Genomic DNA, 6,704 nt, shown 5'->3' with positions numbered 1-6,704 from the left:
ACGGCCGTGCGGCACCGAAATTGCATATAAACAGAACAGAACCATTTTATCCGTAACTCTGGACATTTTGGGAGCTCTGCAGGCGATTTTGAGGCTCCGAAGGCTGCTGCTTTCACTCGGATTCAAGCCACATTGCCCGGTTTTGCTCATTTACTATCCAGATTCTCATTCTTATGCTTGTTTATGGTTTGGTTTCTCAAATCTTTCCATAATTTTGTTATGTTTCAAGCATCTAGACTGATTATTATGTATTAATGTAAGCCTTTGGGCAAAAACACAACAATCCCTTGCTTGATTATAGCTATTAGTATGTCAATCTATGTTTGTAATGACATTTTGAAGTGTTTTCTATGATTATCTTTGATGATTAGTTTGCAACCTTGTTATTGATATTGATTTCTTGATTATAAGTAATTGTGTTGGATGATTGGTGCTTGGTTAGGTAAGATAGTTGAAAAATGAAGCTTATTTAATCATGTATTAGTAAACTTTTAATTTGGTTAACTAGTTTAACTTGGTTAAAATGTAGGCACCATGATACTCTAACGGGTTAGTGGTTTAATAAAATGCAATTATTATTAATCAAGAGAGCTTGCCCTCACGGAAGGACTCTAACGGGTTAGATGGTGTTGTTACGAATTCTTGCCATGATTTGTTAGCTTAGTTAGTAGTTTCGGCCAAAATTGCTATCTTGGTGAATTTATGTGCAAGATTTGTAAAATGAACTCGGTTGTGATTTAATCTAGTTTATGCTTGTCTCGGTGGTTGCATTGTGTTTATCGGTGTTGCTTTCCTTGATTAAGTGAGGTTAGAAAACTCCTAACGGATGACTAACTTATTTTTAGGAGATTTTTGTAGACATTAATCAATCGCACGTTAAAGAACAATTTTAGGTGGTTAAAGTGTGTTTATCGTTTTAACTTTCCGAATGATTGTCATGTTAGGATTCCCGAAAGGGATACTAATTGTCTCAAAATGGATTGACCGAATGCTTCTAGTGCCAAAACTGACTTAGTTGACATGCTGTGGTTGTGTATTAAGCAAGGCTATTTATAGATATTTTACTATGTTTTATAAGTATTTATTTATGCTTAATTTAGATTAATTAAAACCAAGACAAATTATGTTTTTACCGGTAATTTAGTGACAAAGGTCTAGTATTATTTCTCCGCCCATTTCTGTGGATCGATACTTGGTTCTTACCGATACTTTACTACATATATGACGGGGTACACTTGCCTCTTTCGTGTGTGTTTTGATGTAAAAGTAATAATCACTTTTATAAATTTAAAACCAATTCGTGTGTAATTTCATTATAAAAATATGTATAGTCGCGCACGTACCAAGTTTTTGGCGCCGTTGCCGGGGAATGGCGAGTTTTAGGAACGACCCGAGTCATTGTGTTATCGGTGTATATACTTGTTAATATTTGTGTATACTTTTGTGATTATTTATTCGTTGATTTATCTGTTATTATTTCTTGTTTTTAATTTAATTTATCGTTTTCATGATTCTTTTGTACACTTGTAAATTTTTATTCTATTTATTTGTTCTAATCCGGATTTATTTATTCATTTATTCGTTGAATTTTCGGCTCTTAAAAATCGTTTTTACACTAGTCGATTCGATTATTTTCATTGCTTTAATTTTTATAAAATTTCGGGCCCATTTTCAGATTTTTATAAATTTTTCAGCCCATTTAAAATAATATTCTGTTTCTTTTCAGCAAAAAAAAAAAAAAAAAAAACAGCCTTATTATAATAATATAATATTCTTGTCGAGCAATTTTTCGTGTCCTCAACCCCTGCTCCCGACGCTGCTGAGCCTTCAGACGAACCCGAGCGTGATCTGAGGAGACGTCTTCATTAGAGATCCCGTGCGGTTGCGCTGCAACTCGCAGCAGCTGTGGACGAGCAGATGGTATCTGCTGAGACAGAGGGCCCAGCCGACGACGGACACATCATCATGGCTAACGACAAGAAGCGTGTTTGCGAAAAAGCTTCATTCACGTTGGACAGGACCATACACAGTAAAAGAGGTATTTCCTTATGGGACTGTTGCAATAGAGAACGCGGACGGCGTTATTTTCAAGGTAAATGGGCATCGGTTGAATGTTTACGTTGGAGGGCCGATCGAGTCGGTGGTGGAGGTTATCGAGCTCCACACCCCGCATACAGTTTAAGTGTGGGGACATGAGTCTTGCTATTGACTCGCCAACAAAAATTTAGCATGAGTCTTGCTATCGACTCGCCGACAAAAATTTAGCATGAGTCTTGCTATCGACTCGCCGACAAAAATTTAGCATGAGTCTTGCTATCGACTCGCCGACAAAAATTTAGCATGAGTCTTGCTATCGACTCGCCGACAAAAATTTAGCATGAGTCTACGCTACTGACTCGCGGATTAAAAATGTAGCAAGAGCGTCAAAAGCGCTTTAGGGGTAGTATCGTCTTTTTATGTGTTTTTCTAGTTTTAGCGTAATTTAGGAGTGTTTGGTAGTTTCCGTTTGTTTGTACAGTTTTTATACGTGCCGAGTGAAGGGTCTACGTGGGAATATTGTTAAAACATGTTGCGGATGGTAAAAATGGCGAAAAATGACCAAAAAGAGTGCTGAAACTGGTTTCTGCAGCAAACAGACACATCTGCAGATTTGGCATGACCGTGCCATGGGTTGCACGCCCGTGCGATTTCGGGCTGGCCTGCACCTCGAGTCGCACCCCCGTGCATTACCGAGGTCAACGTGCAAGAATGGGTCAACATCAGATCCGCACCCCCGTGCGAAAACCCGCACCCCCGTGCGAAAATCCGCACCCCCGTGCGAAAATCCGCACGACCATGCGCATGGTCAGGGGAATTTTGTCATTGTTCCATATAAAAGCCCTCATCTGCATCCACTTCTCACATTCGCGAAACCCTACTGCACTCTCGTTCCTGGTCGATATTTCCCCAAAATCGCACCATTTTTCGCACGGTTTCTCAGATCTTCTCGCACGGTTTGTTTTTTGTTTCTTGTCGATTTCCTGTTTTTATCGCTTTCTAGGGTTAGATTCTCCGATTTCTTCAAGGCTTTTTAGGGTTCCCTTCATAAACAAATCGAAACCCTAGCCCTTGCAAGAACTTCACAAATCATGAACACCCGGCTGATTTCCTAAACCCCTGTCACTAGAAACTTGAAAAATTTCAAAAAGATTTGACTGTTCTGATTCGGGGTTAAGAATCTGCAGAAAACGGGATCACACAGTCGTTCTGTACATGGAACGGTCGTGCGTATGCGGGCCGTTCATGATTTTTAACTGTGGTGTCGGATGTGCACGGTGATGTGACCAGTCGCATGTCCGTGCAATCCCTTGGGCTCAGAATATTCCTCGGGATGATATTGTCTGTCACACCCCCAAATTACCACATAGGAAGTGTCCCTGTTAGGCGTGTGACATACCAATAACGAGCCACCAATTACATTGAACCCATACAAGTTATAATTAAAATCCCCATTATTAATAAAAACGTCTTCAACAAGTTTTAAACAATAATCAATAAGTTCAGCGGAAGCAAATAGTAAACGAAATTAAACTGTTTCAAAACCAAAGTATAGTATCAAGAAATCAGTCACATAAATCCTTCCTGTCGACCCATGACCACTCCAGCTACTCCAGACAGCAAGTTCCCAAATCCAAAATACCTAACGACCTGCGAGCATGCAACAAGTGTATCAGACAACGCTGGTGAGTTCATAGTTTTACAAAAACGTTGGTTACCAAGTGTTTAGTTAATCCATTGAAGTTAATTCCGAAAGTAATGTTGAAAACAATGTTGATAATACCCCAATACAAGACGGCTTCTGATTATTTTGCCCTTTCTCCAATGCTCCTATCAAAGCATTGGTCATGACTAGGTCATTAGTTCAACACCCGTTCTCCCAGATACGGGGTGAGGTTGCCAAACCTAAGTAGCGCTACTAACTAATACCATGTTACCTTCCCGGTAACCAAACAACACGGAGGGACTTTAAAGGTGATAGGAAGAGTATATTATCCAACATTCCCGTTTTTACCCAAAAGACTTATCCCTCCTCGGGATACCCACTGACTGTCCCAACCACCGGGACGCATGCTCAAGAGAGATGAACTCACCTTTGGTTTGCTCGGTAAGGTTACAATACGTATTCCAAGTTGATCAGTCAGTCCCTATTGTGGTTACCGATAGCAGTTAGTTTTGTGTACACGTGAACATATATTCTTTGCATTAATCACACAAGTTACAAGTAAGCAGAACGCACATTGTTACACAAGTCTTAGCAAGTATCGGGTCTTACTTATAACCATAATACAGATTCACATCACACCTTATCACAAGTGATTCAGTTCATAATTAACTTCACACGTATCGATTCGTAAACAGCTTCATAGTTTCATTTATGTTACCAACAGGTTCTTATCGCGGCTCATGATCAAGTAAATAGCTAAACACATCGCCCCCTTTTTATTACAAGTATACAAGTTCATAATTGTTCCGCACGCGACTCGGCCCACTATAACTTGTGCAAGTTCCGGGCTGCTCGTGCCCGAACCCAGCCCAACATGTACATGCGGCTGCACTACACATCTAACCCGAACCTAATGTAAGCATGTGGCCTATTATAATTGTGTGTCTCCCCAATTAAAATTACATGTTAATCACTCCCATTTAATAGTGCATCAGTACTCAGTTCAGGTTAATCACACAAAGGTTTTCAAAACAGAATAATAGAGCATCAATAAGCTAATATGAACATATATTATCGGCCCACTTAATTAAAACTACATAATTTTTTTTTAGTTTACTTATAACAGCCCAAGTCCCAAAGTTATCACAATTTTCAAACAGTCTTCTAACATGATCTTTCATAAAATCATAAACTAATATTTAATATTCATTACATTGCACATGCACAATTCCCTCATGCCCAATATATCCCACTGGTATTACACGGCCCCCCTCCAGTGAGGTCCAATCCCATTACACCATATCCTTATTATCTATTTTATTTCTCAAATCGCTGCAAGCCACAACCTCAGCGAATCAATACTATCAAACCAATTGTTTAATCACATAAATTGTAATTCACACACATTCGAGAATCCTTATAAATTTCTCATGGCATTTGATGATTACAAAATACTTATTCAAACATATACATATGCTAATCATCACATAGCAGATTACAATTGCATGTCAAATAGCTCAATAGTTAGCATAATGTTACTTGGTTTAATGTCATGTTCATGTGTATTATACGTTAATCATCATCTTATCACATAACCACCTTTGGTAGATTAATTATTCATGCAACACCTACTTTGCCAATTTAATATCAATACAGTTCGCGTAAGTTCCTATCACAATACCTAACCCACAACTCCTCCCGAAATCGTCCCGCACGAAGCCATATAGTAACCATCACGCCACACGAACCAACAGATTGCACATGATTAATATACAATAACAAAATCAGCGACCATCTTCCTAATCGCTTATGAATAACACTCCGACCCGGATTTTATCTCATAATAACACATATTAACAACACCGATAATCATGAACATTACGCGAATAATCAATCAAGACTCATAATTATAAACAGCAAGTTAACATACATATATATATACATAGATACGTAAACAAATACCATTATGATTCATGTACAGTGTTCACGACCTTAAGACGAAATCGAACACGAATAACATCGAGTATTACCAACACTTGTATGGATCATTGAGCAAGTATATAAATCTTTCCAGTTAACCGGTTAATCATGACACATGACCAGGCTTAGTTTCATACACTTAAACAAGTTCACATATCATAAACATTTAAACGCGGTACAACGTAAAACGTACAGATCGCATGAGCAGGCTACACTTAATCGTGACAACACAACACAACTCGAACCGAAACCGCGACGAGTCTATTAACTAGAACTATGGACGAGAGAGATCTTACCGGTGTTCGTCGGAGGCTGAAATCGCCGGAGAAGAAGGTGATGGTAGCCGGTTTCGTCGTGGGATTTCGGGTGAGAGAATAAGGATTGCGACTGTGAGAGGGGTCTTGTTCTGCCGTAGGGTTTGTGTGTTCTCTATGAAGATGAACATACGTAAATATATATATGACATTGTGGCTTGAATATTGGCGGTGGGGATTCCATGTGTGTGTTGTGGGCCGAGATAAAGGTTAAGGTGGGCTGGGGGTTTGGGTTTCAAGTGGAAAATGTTTCGGATGGGGTGTATTTCGGTAGGGAGAAATTTCTTCAGTCCAAGCTTCAAACAAATACAAAAGGTAATAGTGGGGTGGTTCATTGTTTGGCCGTGATCATGGGGCTTAAGCCCAATGTAGAATAGGTCGCCAAACAGTCCATATAAACAATTTAGAAGGGGGCCCGGCTTGGATTTGGGTGGGCTCGATTATATGGGCTTCGAGTCATATTACAATTTGATAAAGGTTTTGACTAGTTATAAATTACGTGCAACAATATTGATAAAAGTTTGGGTCAGTTACAGAATCATACAAACACTGAACGTGTAGCGCTTTAAAGAGAAGTAGCGAGGAGTTAAGATCACGAGGTTAAACGTTACTAACCTGAAAAGTTCGGGTTGTCACATCATCCCCAACTTGAAAGAAATTTCGTCCCGAAATTTAGCAAACAGTCACTGAGGAAGCTAGAGTCACTG

This window comes from Helianthus annuus, chromosome 6 (assembly GCF_002127325.2).
Source record: "Helianthus annuus cultivar XRQ/B chromosome 6, HanXRQr2.0-SUNRISE, whole genome shotgun sequence".
NCBI lineage: Eukaryota > Viridiplantae > Streptophyta > Magnoliopsida > Asterales > Asteraceae > Helianthus > Helianthus annuus.
This window is presented reverse-complemented; position numbering follows the sequence as displayed.